Here is a 17524-nt window from a genome sequence, read left to right on the forward strand (position 1 = left end):
GAGAATTCAACAGACCGCACTCTACATAGTTTTAAAATGGCAAAATCTTCTATTGAAAAGCATTAGTGAATTTGGGAATTTGTCTAACTTAAAACAGAGAAGGGTTCTGTGCAACTTCAACTAGGAATTAGTTTACGGTTTCAGTTTTACTTTCAGAGCGGTGACAACAACTTGCATATTTTGTATAGTTTCCTCTTTTTCACCTCCGATAGATGTTACTCACGGCAAACATGTTCTCAACACAAAAACAGCAGATTGTGTGTGTAGAGTAGGAAGTCACTTTCACTACCAACTGCCTGCAGAAGGAAGGCCCATGGAGTTGTTAGGTATCCATTTTGATTAATCTAGTATTTCAATTGTTTATTCCTTCCTGTTCTCCACTGATAATAAAACTCTCTGTTTAAAGGAATACTACATCCCAAAAATGAATGTTTTTAGTTAAAATATTGTTAAATAGTTACTTCATCAAAAAATTAGCGTAAATCATAAACACTCATCATGATACTCTTTTTGGTTTTCGTTCTAGTTTCTGATGGTGGCCAGTAGCTTAGATTACCCCCGTCAGGCTGAAGATTACAGAGCTACTTATGGTTTTCATAGATGTCTATAAATTTCACACTTCCTTGTACATATTAAGTATCAGAATAAAGAGCAGTAAGTATGGTAGGTCTCAAAAGGAAAATATACAAGTCATTTTTTTTTTCATGAAGAAGAATTAGGTGCTCTTGTTGCAGAGTTCCTCCTCTCTCATTATATTTATATGCATGATGGCCTCCGTTTTAAACTTAAAGCCAAAATGAAAGACTGAACTATAAGGTCGACATTATGTCTAGGAGCAGAAAGTAAATAAATCAAAGGAGACATTTCATATGAGTAATAGCAACTGTCTTGGCCCAAGTAGTGCAGTATTGAATTCTTCAGAGATATTTTATACCCACACAGTGCAGCACGGATGATTTACTTACATTGTAAAGAGTTCATAATTTCTAGTTACTAACACATTTTCAATATTCCAAAGAATTAACTTCTTGAAAGGAACACATATATTTGCATTCATATAGTATAATATCACATGCTGCTAAACAAGTTATATACTTTTACCTTGACTATAAAAAGCTTCCCAAGTCATCCCAGGTGAACGTTCCTTTCAGAGACATTTTAAAGTCTAACAACTTCTACAGTGTGCTGATGTCTGGTGAAATTATACACCTTTCTCTCCATTTGAAATACAATCCCTTGAGGTCTTTTACTGATGCTGCCCTTATTTTACTTTTGTTTTGTGCTTCTGTTCTAAAATGGGAGCACTTTAATCATACTCCCTTGGTAGCAGGTATCTTTTTCCCTGATTACAGCATGAACAAAGTGGTTGTCATAATGTGTGAATGTCTAAAGAATGTTGCAGTGTCAAAACAGGCAATCAATTTAGTAATCCAAGTAACATAACAAGTGCAAACGTTTGGGAATCATAACAGTTCCGGTGGGGCATATACTTTCATAGGTAGCATGAAAGTAGACTCAATGAAAGGAAGTTTTAGCTGATAATCTGTTTGATGAAGCATTATCTGGGCACCATGGTGGTTGAGCTGACTGTGGATCCAATAGTCAGGGGTTTGAATCCTGTGCCTGGCCGTTGTTTATGTCGGTTTTGCTCCTGGTACTCCCATTTTCTTCCCACATCCCCAAAGAAATGCAGGTTAGGTTGACTTGTGATTCCACACTGGCACTATGTGAGGCAGGCAGTGTGGTGTAGTGCTTAAGGTTTTGGACTTCAAACATTGAGGTTGTGGGTTCAGATCCTGCTATGGATACTGTGTGACCATGAGCAAGTCACTTGACCTACATGTGCTCCAACTGGGAAAACTAAGGAAATGTAACCAATTGTATCTCAGATGTTGTAAGTTATCTTGGATAAAGACATCAGCCAAATAAGTGAGCCCTCTGACGGGCTTGAGCCTGTCCACAGCTGACTCACACTTTGTGTGCAGCGCTGCTGGGAAAAGCACGACCCCTTGTGACACTGAATTGATTGAAGATAGTTTGAAAATATTATGTTATTAGCTGGGCTCTACTCTTCATATTCTCAATCAGCTTACCATTAAGCATATACTCAGCAACACAACAAAAAAGAACATTTGTAGACCATCATAACATCATAAAACCATAACCATCATAAAAATAGGCCCACAGTTTCACACAACTTACATTAAGAGGTTGGTACTTAACAATGGCATGGACTAAAATGAGATGGCCAGTCCTGGATGATATCAACATTGGTTTAAATTGCTTTTTTTTCTGAGACGACAGGTTCAAGAATAGAAACACATGGCCCAAACCAGCTAAGGCTGGAACATCATGCTATCTAAAATGTAAAATGTCAAAATGAAAATGTCATAAAGGGGATATAGTTGGTGAATTAAGCAATGCATCAAACTTTATGACACCATTAGTGACTCAGAAAAAGGCAATCAAACTATTTGTGCAACAACTGTAAAGAACAGACAATGCTTCTGCACTCTTAATGTGCAAAGTTGCCTTTGATAAACTCACTAGTAAAAAATACAGTAATTATAGCAATAAAGCATAGATACAAAATAAAAGTTTGGGCAAAGAAGACAAGAAAGGTCTGAAAGCAAAGGTCATGATTGCAATTCCATTTAATTTTATTGTCCCAAGAGGGACATTTTGTCAGCAGGTTTCACATGGAGAGACCAAGGAATAAATTAAAAATGCATCACAACAAACATAGCCATAAACTTAGTACAAATAAACATAATATAGCAGTAAACATAATACTTATGGTAAAGCATTCGATTCAGCATATCACACATAAACAGTTTAAACCAGCACTAAAATTTGCCTAATGATTGATGGAAATGCTAAGTGTTCATCCCATTATTTAAGCCTGTTGTTGTGTATTAAAGTTTAACGTATTTAGGAGATTAACACTAGAATTACCAGAGCCTATGAAAAAACTCGTAGATCCGTCCCACCTTAAATCCCATCGCACCTCTCCGTCAGCGTCTTTTGTCCTGTAAATGTGCCGATAAAGACAAGCAGCAAGCAGCCTATTATTCCATCCCCCCACCGCTGCAGAACGTGCACAAAGTTCTCCCAGCTCATGCCTTGACTGATTATCTGGGAGTGAAGTGCTGGAGTTTTAGAGTGGAAATAATAGATTGTTATTTGGAACACATGCATTTCATGTGTGTTCCGTTTCTACAATAATCTGTGTAAACACATTGTCAAAACAGAAACGGTTTTCATATTTTAGTAGTAAATGACATAAAGAAGTTTGAATGAAAGAGAATTTGAATCAGCTGCTTTTTATCCTTGGAAACTTGAACCTGCAACGTGATGGAATTGATCACGTAATGGGAGAGTCCTACCTGAGAGGAGGCACAGCTTTTCTGTATTACTGGCTTAATAAACATGTCTGCCAGATTTGACTGTTGACGCCTTGTAATTTTACTGCTCCAGTTTACAATCTAATTTATTCTGTTTTTGCTACTGATATTAAGATGTCCAAACCAAGCCAGTAGAACATAAGTAAAGACAGATTCAATACAATAATTTTATAAAAAATTGACATAGTGGTAGGACTCACACTATATTAAAAAGACATCACTTCATTTAAAGAGAAGTGACACTGCTGTCATTAGTAAGTCGCGCTGTGGTGATGCTGTTTATGGGTATGTGTGAATGTAACTATTTAGAAATTTTCAGTTTAGTTGAAATAGTTACACGAGGCACTTACCTCGAGCATTGTGAGGCAGTGCCGTTGAAAGGGGTCCAGTAGTAAGAAACAGTGAGGCAGCTGCATGTGTGCATATTTTCATGGCGGTGCAGTGGGCTGCTTATGGTGTGAAACACAAGTCAGCCCAGTCGGGATGTGAAGAGGTATCCAGGAGTAAGGTACAGAACTGCAAGGTAAATACATAAAAGGTACCAAAGCAGTAAGAGTTACTTTGGGGGCCAAACAGAGAGAGACAACAAAGAGATTAGTTACCAGAGAGTCATCTGTAATTGCAGTGTCTATGGCCAATCATGGGTTGTGGATTTTTAGGTTTTCTTCCAGGTTACAGCAAACTACGTTGAGGCTTGAAATGTAATTGGAGGGAGCAGAGTTTGGCGTCCTTCAGGACTGGAGTAAGGGATCCTGAGGGTGTATAAGAAGAGGGAAATGGACATCAGTAGTTGTCTTCATTTTGCAGCAGTAGAGAGTCCGTCGTTAGGAGAGGGTGCACCACAGTATTCCTGAGCATCCTGAGAAAGGATATGAGGTGTGCACATGCTCTTATTTATCCCCTAGTAAACGGAGCTTTAGTTTCTTTTGGTTAATGTAATGGAAGAAGTTTTTTGTTCCCGGGAGCAGCCTGAAAGAAAGTGTTGTTGTTTTTGACTTTGAAAGTCCTTGGTGGTCTCTTTGAGCAGTAAGGACAGGGGAGAAAGGTACAAGACTAGATTTGCTGAGGTTTTGTTAGGTTTTTGAATGTTTTTCTTTTTATCATATTTTTCATACACCTGAACTGTTAATAGTGTGATTATTTTACTTATTCTCAACTTTTGATAGGAACTTATATTTTAATATCACCAGTTTTTAATAAAGCACTGTTTATTTTTGTACCATCTTGTCTGTCTCTTTCTCTCACTCACCCTGGTTTACACTTGGTGTAAGAGCCAAATCCTTTAAGTTAATGTAAATAGTACGCTTATCTTAGTTTTTGCTTAGCTTGAAGTTGCATATAATGTAGCTTAACATATATAATAATAAAAACAGTAATTCATTACATTTATATGGCACTTTTCAAGGTACTCAAAGCACTTTACACAGTGAGTGGGAGCCACTTCAACCACCACTAATGTGCAGCATTCACCTGGGTGATGTAACGGCAGCCATTTTGCACTAGTACGCTCAGCACACATTAGCTGTTAGGTGGTGAAGGGGTAAGAGGTTAGCCAATCAGAGACAGGGGATGATTACGGGACCCAAATAGCCAGGCTGGGGTGGACAATTTAGCCAGGACATTAGGATAGACCCTACTCTTTACAAAGGATGCCCAGGGATCTTTTATGACCACAGACAATCAGGACCTCAGTTTTACATCTCATCCAAAGGACTACGCCATTTTTACAACACAGTGTCCCCGTCACCGCACTGGGGCAATGGGATCAACATTTAGACCATAGAGTAGGTGTCTTCTGTTGGCCTCACCAACATCTCTTCCAACAGTAACCCAAGAATTTTCCTTAATGGTCTACCATTCAAGTACTGGCTTAGCTTCAGATAGATGACCTGCTCTGAAGTGCATATGGTATGGCTACTGGGGATAATGGAAGATTCTTTTCTACCCCCTATAAGTTAAAGGTAATAGAATGTTCTTAATGTTAGCTCTGTGTGACAATAGATTAGCCCTTAGATTGAAGTTAGACACCCAGAAAGAAAAATGAACTGTTAGAAGACGCATTAAGGGCATATAGTTGTCTGACCATTATGTACGTATATGCAGTGAAGGAAATAACATTGAAACCTTAAGTAACCTGGATGTTTAAGCCTCAAGTGGAATAACATAGACAATAAGTTTCCCTTTGTTGTGTGTATTTTCAATGTTTTCTCTTATTTTTTGTCTGAACTGTTTGTTTTGAATTTCAGTAAAATCTTTAAAATGAAAACACTTGGATTATGGAACTTTTTTATACATCAAGTCATACCACTGCTGGAATGCCTTTCTGGTAACTGCTTTTGTATTGTTTCGACTACTCTGAAACTCTCAACAAGTGCAGTTACACTCAGTATGATTTCTCAATGGCCTATGGCTGTACCATTACAAGGTATGAAGTGAACAAGAAGCGTCACACTGTTCCCTTTTGCAGTGGGCTTCTGTGTTTTCATTAAAAGTCGGTTTTGAGTCTATGACTGTCACTAGATATTTATAACTGTCAACAATCTCCACTGTTTGGTATTTAATGGTTGTTTCTTGTGGGTGAATGGTGTTTCTTCTAAAATTGATTAATAATTCCTTACTTTTTGTAATCTTTAGGTGTAGAAAAAACTCATCACACTGGTTAACAAAATCATCTGCCATTGGACTAGGACTGGTTTCATTCTCATTCAGTAGACCTACGATCACTAAGATTTCAGAAAATTCAAAATTAATCTGTTTTCAAGTTTACTGTGACAGCCATTAGTGTAAAGAATATACAAAAGAGGTTAAAGGACACAACCGTGAGGGGACCCTGTGGATGAGGACATCATGTCAGACAGACCACCAATCTTTTTACGTTTCTCTGTAAGAAGGTGTGGTTGGAAGTTATTATAAGTCGATAAAGCATATTAAGAAAACAAAACTAGAGAAACATAAGTAACTAACTTATTGTTCAAGTATTAAGAAATGAGAGAAGCCCATGATTGTAAGATGTCCATTAGTGTAAAAAGCAGTCTCAGGTAATGGCCAAGTATTACGTTGTGTTAAAACTTACAGCCTTTATGAAGGGATTCTCGGCCAACACGTTTAGGTGTTCAGCTCAGTTACTTCAATATTTTTAGTTCTTAAAAAGCATAGTAAATTATGTATTAATTGAAAGGGTTATTAATAAATTTGATAAAAGCTATTGGTCTAAAAGGTATTGAAACTTCAGAATGTTATACAGGAAATGATTTTCCATATATGTTAAAGGAATATGTCATTCAAAAAATTATTTTTTATATGTTAATTATCTTATATGCTTTGTAATAATTTGGGAGTTTTTAATCTCATGTTTTCATGGAGAATGGAGATTAAAAAAAAGTTCATGATATAATACTAGTCAATGGTGACGAATGCTATAAAAGACATCTATGAAAAAAAAAAACTTGCGTTACTTTGTTCATGGAGCACCTAAATGTAGGACATCACTTCAGTCTTAAACCCTTCTTATACATGTACTGCATTCTTGTATTTTCTTTCTAATTTCAAATACTCTCTGTCTTTTAGATGATAGCTTTATTCCCTTAACCTTGTGATTTGTCCAGTGAATTCTGACCTTTACTTTTACCATACCATGTCCATCTCTTCTCTTACTATTTTCTGTAAAGAGTCACATCTTTCGTTTGATGTCCTTTACCACCATATGCAACTGAAAACTTCTGACAGTGAGCTCTGAATTGAAGATTCAGCTAAAGGCAGAAGAACAGACACAGCCCTGGAGACTTGTGACTGCAGGCAAGATCCTCAACATAAAGGTGAAAAGAATTTGTTTTTCTATTTATGAGTAAATTTTAAATTTGGTCAGTTCTATGTAGAGTGAAGTGAGTGGCCTAATGCTTGAATACCTATCCATAAAAAAAAATTAACCAACTCATAATTCTAGATTTGTAGTAGTGCTACATAAAAAGGTACTACATATCCTAGTGTCCCCTAGCAATGGTATAATGCTATTGGACAGTTTCAGAGGGTACAGAGGTTTATGGGAAGAAGATCAAGCCAACAGGTCTTTTAAAATGGGGACCAGCAAGACGCCAAAGGATCGTGATCGTCCATGTGTCTTTTCATTATCTGTTCTAACCCATTTGAATTACCTGTTAATTCTACTGGATTACTGTTATCTTTCTGGATGTATGGTCTGTCTTGTTCCTGCCTGTTCATGTGAGTTTGTACAGATTAGATATGTCTTTATCAGAGGGGGCGCTCCCAATCACCTGATGCAACACCGCTTCAGGAAACCGGTTGGACAAAGTGTATATTGCTTATACGGGATTTTTCACTCTTCCGTCCATTGTTAACTGACTCTGCTACATTGGACTGTATTTTGCACATTGTCATTAGTGTTTATTGTTTGAGTTTATTGGTAAGTGTTTATTGTTTGCTGAGCTCTGTTACAATTTATTATCGGGGATCAGAGGAGAGCCTTTTGCATATATGTTTTTTGCTATATTGCATGTTCTTTTTTCTTTTGATTAATTTATGTCATTATTATTTATCAATGCATTGGGCCAATAACTGTGTCTCTATGAGTGAGTGTGTGTGCGCTGGGTCAAGGATGGGTGTGTTCCTGGAGTCCCCACCATAAACTAAATAAATCACTGTATTTCTAATGGTGTGAATCTTAGCATCACTACAACCACTACAGATTTTCAAGGTTGTTCCTTAATGCATGCGTCACTTTAGAATATATGACTTTGTACTTTATTAATTATAAATGTAAATGATCTGACTTATTTACTTATTTATGGAAAATCTAACCCAACCAAAAGTTTGCATTACCATTGACAAGTCTCAAAGTAATTTTCTGAACCAGAAATCTGTCAATTTGTCTATTAAACTTCCTCCTGAAAAACAGAGAATGTATAACATCTTCCTCATCGTCAATATGAGAGGGCAAGATACAGCCACTTGAATTAATCCACGTAAATCCTGGAAATCCATTCAAAGGCAGATTAGAACCAGACTTCAGTTAAAACTGAGAAAGCTTTACTTTCTGAAAGATTGTCCTTCTTACAAAAACGGAAAAAAACTTAAGCAACTTTCTTATTGTTGAATATCTATATGAAATACATCAATCAAAAATCACAGTTTCTAGAACTGTCAAACTTAGTTGTATAGCAGGATTTATTGAAAGCTACCAATCCATACAAAGAATGTAAAAAGGAGTTCCTTTTTAATGGCTTCTGACCTCTTAATTTTCAATGTGAGGGTCACTCCTATTCCTGAATTATTTGCACAAAAGTGCTGGTCTATAATTATGCTTTCTAAACACCAGTAATAAGGCCCTGGCATGAACTCTGCCCCAATATTCAAACTTCTCAGTGCCAGAATAACCAGCCCATGTTAAGCAGCCACCCAGTAATCACCAGGCAGGGAACCTAAACTAGTGGTACCCCACCCTTTGTACACTCAGCTAAATAAAATGCTGTTGAGCTGGCAAGTATATGAACGTGACTGGACTGGACTATGCTGGACTTCCATTTAACCTGGCTAAAAAATGTCACTGTCCATAAAAAGCATGTGCCTTCTTACTTGTAATGTTTCCAAACTTCCTTTACCCAATGAGTGTTAGTCTGTAGACTTGTCAGATTTTCTGGTAATGTTCCCTTTCTTTCATTCAGGGGTTAAGGGGGTTAAATGTACAATTATGAAACTTCAAAACCACTTTCCTCGAATGATGTTTAACAAGTCTATTTATTTAGCCGCAAAGGGTTTCATTTTCAGCCCAGTGATGAAATACCTACTCAGAGGAAAATATCCATAATGCTATGGCCTGCAGAAGAATACACGTATGCAAAGAAACGTGGCTCCCGAGTGCTGCCAAGATAATAATCTCATTGTGTTTTGTATAGAAACATGAAATTCCCTCCATGGAGCCTATCCGGTCCCTTAGTGTATTATTTACCTTGAGGCAGTAAGATCTATTTCATTAGTAAGGTCATATGTGTTGGCCCTACTGTCAGCTACCTGAGGAAAAGAGAGAGGCCACAACCAGCCAAGCTTTTAGAAAGCCTTACAGCAACATCCTGTGAGGAAGCAATTGTACTGACATACCTCATTCAACTGCGCCATTGCATACGTAAACAGTCTAGCTCTGATTAAACATTCCTACCCTCCCTTTATATTTCATGTTTATTCTGGAACGTGCACAAATATGATTATGATGGTAAGGAAGGCTGTAATATTAAGCCTTTCCTTTTAGAAAAGTCAAGTGCTACCTTGACAAATAATAGATATATTTGTTTCAAAATGGTTTAACACTGGCTGCCAATGTATTATGAAAGAGAATCTGATAGATTCATAATACACCATTCATCTTTGTAATAACTTAATTACATTAATACGGAATTTTAACCAGTCAGTCAGATGAAAAGGGAACATTTTCTATGCAAACAAGCTTTATTTTATATGGCACTTTTCTGCAGTTGACATAATTCCAAGGTGCTTTACAAGTCTACATTTTAGGAATGTGTGCTCGAGGTCATATGGTCAGGGGCAATCCAGCAGCCTTGGGTTTTAAAGTCTAATCTCCTAGTCGCTACACCATAATGTCTGCATTGCCTCCTACTTAGGATCAATCATTTTTGCAAATGTAATTATATATTGTTATGTAAAAATGATACCCACATTCCTTTAAAGACTCCTTGGCATATCCCAAGCTATTCATAAGCCCTCCTGTACTCAAATGGTGTATTATAATTTGTAGCCAGTAGCATATAAACTTCAGGTTATATTGCTTGCTGTTAGAGGTCAGTTGGAATAGATAATACGGTGAGGACTTGAATTCAAAGTGTTGATTTTTTAGTATGTTTGAAATATTTGAAAATATGAATGGATTTGGTGGGCTGGCGCCCTGCCCGGGGTTTGTTCCTGGCTCCAACAAATCCCTGTGACTCTGTGTTAGGATATAGCGGGTTCGACAATGACTGACTGACTGACTGAATGGATTTGTATTGGGTTACCTAAGACCTTTTTAATGCACCAATGACAAATGTGAGACAGTTTTAATGTGCATTCTATAAACGTTATTATCTATAGCACCACCATTTGATTCTCTGTTCCAGTGAGGAGTTCCTCTTGCACTTCATAGAAAATGTCTTCATGATAGACTTTTCCAAGGTGCCTCTGAGCTTGTGTGGCTTTTCGTCAGGTAAGCCAGTTTCCCTTCTCACATCCCTAAGTCATATATGTTAACTCACAACACTGAACTGCTCGAGTGTGTTTGTGTATGTTATAAGTCAACCAACCCAGAGTTAGCTCTTCACATGTACCAGTGTTAACAACCCTGAACTGGATTAAACGGGTTTGAAAATGTTATTAGCATGTGTTAAAACTAAACAGAGAGAAAGTGAGAGAGAAAGAGATAGAGAGAGACTACACTTAATCACATTTGCATATTTTTTGCATTTTACATTGCACAGTTCTACTCAAATGTGAATTGCTTCACTCTTACCTCCAGACACACAGACAATCACTGGAAAAAAACTAGCGCATTTACATGCACGACAGTAGCTCAATTATTCACAGAAATCAAAAATCTAAAATGCCATGTAAAGCCTTATTCCAATTGGAGAAATTGGGATATTGGCCTCTGAAAAACCCGGCTAACACAGGTAGATTTCTCCATGAATAACGTGATTATTGGATCTAAACCCTTAACCAGGTTACTGTTAAGGATTTTGTAGTCTGTGTAAGTCATTGTGCTCTGTCAGCCTACACATGTATTTTCTTCGCACACCCGTTCAGCTACTGCAGGTAGAAGCGTCCACAAAATACATTTTCAAAATGGTCAATCACATTATTTCTTTCTAAAATAATCTCTCTCAATAATTCAGAAATTGCTAAACTTGTGTTGATGAGCTGAACGTCCAGTGCTAAACTCAGCAGCACAATCTCAAAAGCACTAGAGTAACATGTTATTGTGGGCAGAAGAGGTCAGTGGCTCGCCGGCATATTTTAAATGAATAAATAATGGAAATGCTCACATTGAGGAAAGAAGCAGGTGCGAGAAGATGGCTCATCTCTGGGTTGGTGCGAGGTGGTCAGCCAGCCTTTCACTATCTTGCTGGCACGTGCAGGTGGTTTGATTGTTTCATTGTCAACCTGGGGTGGCAATCAGACAAACGCACCTGCAACCTTCCCCAGTGTATAAAAGGAGAGTTAGAAGACACAGAGGGGTAGGAAGAAAAAAAAATAAAAAATAAAGGGAGAAACGAAGATTAAAGGGATGGAGGCAAGCAAGTAGGCAGACAGGCAGACAGACAGGAGCAAGTGAGTGTGAGAGAAAGAGAGCGAGAGCCGGTGCATGTTAATAGAAAACAGGTGGATGGGAATGGAGCCACAGGGAGGAGCGTGCGTGGCCAGCGCTCAGGAGGGGGTTAAGGGGTTGGCAGTGGTGGGAAGACAGCATGTTTTTGGTGGTTGGAGCCATTTGGCAATGGTGGGCGCAGAGCAGGGCTCAACAGCTCCCCGTGGAATGCCATAGGATTGGTGGCGGGGACCCAGGCCAGGAAAAAAGGTTGTCTGCACCTGCTAGTGGAATTCTCCTTGGACTGTAAAGTCCAAAAAGAGCAAGTCAAGAAGATGTCAGTTATGAAGGGGCACCAGGGCTCTGACTTTTAAGGACAGTTTCTTGTATGTATTTTTAAATTTGTTTATATGGATCTTCTATTTATTGGTATTAACCTCCACTATGAACACTTCATTTTATTGAATTATGTATTTATTATGAATTTTTCACTGCACTTTAGACACTGTTTTGTTGATTTGCTTTGGTTTTAAAATAAAAGCACCTTTGCACCTACCCCTTGCAATGTATAGTGTGTGTGTCCTCATCTGCCTGGCTCATCCGGTTATTAATGGTGTCGGGTTCAAGAGACTCCCAAAACAGAAGTGTGAAGGTGAAGCCGACCCACACCATCACAGTTTAAAGTAACATACGTTATGTTCTTTGATAACTTTTTAAAGTTAATGAGTAACCTAATACAATACTTATCTCACTGAAGTAAAAACACCTACATTATTATTATTCCAGTAGAACTGGTTGTAAGGCAAGAAGCACATTTACCAGGGGACATTTGCAGGGCTCAGTCACACAGCCAAGCAGAAAAGAGTGAGCTTTGTAAAATCTGGTAACAGAAATCTATAAATAAAGCATCTGTTTCAATAAACACATTTAAAATCACAAGAAAATTATCACAGATGTCACACTCATTTCTTGAATTCATGCTGGCTGATGATTATGTTTAACGTTTTTTGCACAATTTAATGACTTTGAAGCGTTTTGCCAAAAGAGAACTCCGGAAGATTATCTGTGTGCGTAAACATTGGGAGGCAGCTAAAGGGTTCAAAAGAAGGTAATTCCCAGTCGGACCAGGGGGTGGCAGAGTGCACTAATCCTTTCTCTAATCTCTTTCTCTTATCTCCTCGCAGTTAACAGTTAACTTTGGGGTCTTAAAGTCCGTTTCCTGAGAGCAACCATATTTGCTATAACCAATTTCTTAATTAGAAGCTAATTGTTTTGGTTAAAGAAACATGTCATTTCACTCTATGGCTTGATAGTTTTCTCATTTTACCACACCAGACATTTCTAAAACTGTTGATTTTCTTTACTTTGAAAAACATTCATTAAAATGTTGCCTGAAGCACAGCTGATGAATATTTCGCACAGCTTCACCTTTTTCTTATTTTGATATTAATATAGTACGATGGACACTGAGGAGCAAATTAGCAGTGGAGCCACTAGGGTTGGTGTTACCCAGTGTGGTAACCAGGCTAGAATAAGACCCCCACAGACACTTGGGTGACTTGATGAAGAGAGCTCCTAAACAGACTGTTAAGCATCGTAATTTAGACAATACCATGCACAAACACCTAGCCATTTAATGTCGTTCGGTAATTCCCACTATTAACGGCACACTGACCTCCATCATTGCATTGAGTGGGGCAAAGTGGGGGGGGGGGGGTCTTCCCTGCAAATAGGATTTAATTAATTGAAATTTTGTGGTTAGCATTGCTTCTTATTATTATTAGGCAGTTGATTAAGGAAAATGAAATATTTAAGGGTTCTGATCTTAAAAATCTAGTTAATTATAATTAATTAAGGCAATGGTCCATTTGCAGTAATCAGTTACTAAGTAAGAACATGCCTGAAAAGAAAACTCACAGCCACTGCAGCCCTCTGGGATCTGAGTCTGGTAAACACTTACTCTTTTGAATTTTAATTCTCTTTTTATTATCTCATATACTTTTGCCTTATTATACTGTACTTTAGATTTTAATATACTTTTTTCTGATTACTATGTCTATAATTTGTTTTCACCTTGTGTACTCCTTTTCCTTTGTTTAGCCATTTTTGAGATCACTTGACAATGTTTTGATGATTCTGTTTGTTTTCCATTTCTATACTAATGAAGCAAACCCCTTTCCTTTTGTTTTCGTTTTAGACAAAAATTCTCATATACACTATGCACATTCATGTCTAAACGTTTTATCTCTCAATAGAACTACCCTAATCACATTTAAATTTGAGACACTTATTTACCAGATTGTTTTCCACCCTTATGGCCGCTATATGTAAGGCTTGTAGAATAATCAAGTCACATTTTATTTTGGATTTTGAAGGAAACAAATTCTCGTGTTAGGGTGAAAGCAGCAAAATACTTGAACACAATGTTCATTGTTTTGTCACTTACCTTCTTTCATTAAGAACATAAAATTAACTTTGGATGAGACTGTAAACATGTTTGTGTTATAAATATGAACTGTTCTGCATCTTTGCCCTATAAAACAACAGAGGTATTGTCGAACAGGCATTTTTAGTCTCTTGTAAATAAACACCTTCCCTCATGGTGGAACAATAGTGGTCTAAATGTGTGGTCCTAAACACCTGAGCTCTGGTAATCATTTACTACCTGGCACAACATTAGAGCATTTGCCTTGTAAAAAAGAAAAATTCTGCAGCATACTGCAGCTGTATATACCATATATATATATATATATATATATATATATATATATATATATATATTGTGGAACGTGGCCAGGACACAGACAGGTAGACATATTTAAAAGCACCACCACACGTTTATTTACATTCAATACTATTATTTACAACAGTGCACACAACCTACAAAACTCCCCCAGAAGTCCAGGCCTTTCACAATGCCTCTTTCTTCACCTTTCTTCGGGCCACCTCCACTCCTCTCCTCCAAGACCTCATCCTTTTTCCACCCGACTCCAGCCATCGAATGGAGGGAGGCAGCCCCTTTTATAACCACCCGGATGTGCTCCAGGTGCCTCCCGACAATCTTCCGCCGGCACTCCCCAGTGTGCCGGAAGTGCCGGCTGCGTACCCGGAAGCACTCTGGGTGTCCCTGGTCTTCTTCCCCCCAGCATTTCCGGGTGTGGCGGAAGTGCTGAGGGCCAGGGCTCCAAAGACCACGGGCCCCTACAGGGTTGAGCTTCAAAGCCCCCAAAGCCACCAGGGCGGTCGCCCCCTCGTGGTCTGGAGGAGGCGTAAGCGCTCCTTCTGTCCTACTGCGTGCCACAGTATATATATATATATATATATATATATATTGTGGGGAACAGCCCGGACACAGACAGGTAGACATGTTGGTTTCACCACACACACGTTTATTATACATAATATTTACAGTATAAGTGCACAAACCCAGTGCCGCAGCACCAATCACCCCTCAAGTCCTTGGCCACAACACAATGCCTTCTCACAGTCTCTGGTCCGCCTCCACTCCTCTCCACCAAGCTTCGTCCTCTTCCACCCGACTCTTGCCCCTGACTGGAGGGAGGCGGCCCCTTTTATACACCCCGGATGGACTCCAGGTGCTTCCTAAGGAGCCTCCGTTGACACACCCCTGTGTGGCGGAAGCTCTGTCGGTGCATCCGGAAGTCCTCCGGGTGTCCCCAATACTCTTCCCCCCAGCACTTCCGGGTGTGGCAGAAGTACTGAGGTCCAGGGCTCCCAAGGCATCGAGGTGCCCCCTGGCGGTGGCCACGGGCCCCTACAGGGTTGAGCTTCCAAGCTCTGTACCCGTGGCACCCACTGCAACCAGGGAGAACGCCCCCTCGTGTTCTGGAGGAGGCACAAGTCCTCCTGGGCATCCCGGCTGGGCATGAACCCCTGCTGGGTACCACAATATATATATATATATATATATATATATATATATATATACAATTAACCACAGGGGGCACCAGAGAGCCAAATCCTCAGTAAAAACATAAGGGTTATTATCAATAAATACCTTACAAAAGGCTTCTTTAATAAGATTGCACCACCAAATGATGAGTCTTTCTCTTCTGTCTTCTTCATCCTCCTCCACTCCTTCCTATCTCCTCTCCCAGCTCAGACTTGCCTGGATGTAAAAGAACTGCTCCTTTTATCTTGTACCCGGGAGTACTTCTGGTGCTAGGGCATAGCCCAATGGAAGTCTTACAAAGTAGGGATCACTAATTCCAATAGCTCTCTCTGGCTCCTCCCACAGAACCCAAATGGGCTGTCCCACGGGACTACATTTCCCATTATGCCTTGCACGTATCTGTGTAGGAATCCAGGTCTAGGTGTGCCACCTTCTAGCGTAACGGAGAAGCCACTGCTCCAAATAGTGTCTTTCCCTGTTCCTTAATTACTGTATATTGGTTTCCTTGCCAGGTAATAAGCCATGCCCTGTCCTGGTCAGGACACCAGCCCATGCCTGTCATCCCTTACAATATATATAGTAAGAATGACTCAAAACAAATTAGAAATAGTTGGGGGACTTTCGTGATCCCTGTATATTTTGAGAAGCAAAAGCAAAAACACAGAATGTGATCATTAGGTCTTTTCAACCTGGAGTCCAAGATGAGACTGAGGTGAGATGAAATAGGAGGTGATTATATAGGATCCAGGTAGTAGAAGGCATATCCAGGAGGGTGTATCACAGAAGTGATGTCAGCAGTGGTACAGGTGTCAATCGTTCAGTTCCAACCCCAAGTCTGGAAGAGAATTACCGTCATCGGAAGCCTTCACATGCATGTGACTATATATCATTTTTTTTCAGTTTACAGTTCACAGTAAGTACTGCCTCTGACTTGAATCCTCAGTGTGAACAGCTGGGCAACTGAGCATCACTTTAAAAAAATTCATTATTGACCTAATACCTTACAAATATTTTTTATGACATGATTCTCAGAGGGAAGTATTTAACTCTTTGTCATTAGTCGATTAACCAGTCTTAAAATCCAGTTTTCTAAGTTACCTTTGTGCTAATGTGCTGGCCTTTAATTTATTGGAATCCTTTTTTACCTACCTTCTTATCTACCGTGTTGTAGATTCGAGTCACAACAGTAACTTTGTAGTTATCTGGCATTTCTCCCATCTAAAATGAATGCTCATACAGTACATGCTTATTAAAGGTGGTAAATCCCATCAGGCCCTGGAGTTTTATTAGTTTTCAATACTTTGAGAGTCTTGAGGATATCCAATGCTTCCATTCTGTAAAATCATGCTTGTTTTACTTTTGCTTGAGGAATATATTTCTTCTTTTAAAAACTCTCGAGTGAAGAATCTATTTATTTCCAATGATCTCTGAGGTCTGTGTACTCTATGTACTGTTTTTTTTTTACTGGAGTAATACTGGGAATAGAGTGAACTGTATGTCCTTGTTTGATTCGTAATGTATTTCCAGTTTCTCCTTTCAAATGCGTTTGGCCCCATGATGCAATTTGTGATGTTCCTCTAGGTTTATTTTTTGGGACACTTTTCTAAACTTTTTGTGCAGAGTGGTCCTTATAGTCTAAATATTCTAATAATATCTGTATTTATCCATTACAGTGACCAGTGTTGGTCATTTTTTTAATACTTTAATTTTATTTGTGTCTGGATCAGAATGTCTTTCAAGTGGAACTATGTAATATTTATAGCTGTGCTGTTTTCAATTTCAAGTTTATTTTCACGTGTATAGAGTACAGTGCTTTATGTTGCAATGTTTCAGTACTTTCTCATCAACAAAAATATGCCATTCCAAAAAATGAAGCCTTTGTCTTACTAAACATTTGTGTGT

This window comes from Erpetoichthys calabaricus, chromosome 5 (assembly GCF_900747795.2).
Source record: "Erpetoichthys calabaricus chromosome 5, fErpCal1.3, whole genome shotgun sequence".
NCBI lineage: Eukaryota > Metazoa > Chordata > Cladistia > Polypteriformes > Polypteridae > Erpetoichthys > Erpetoichthys calabaricus.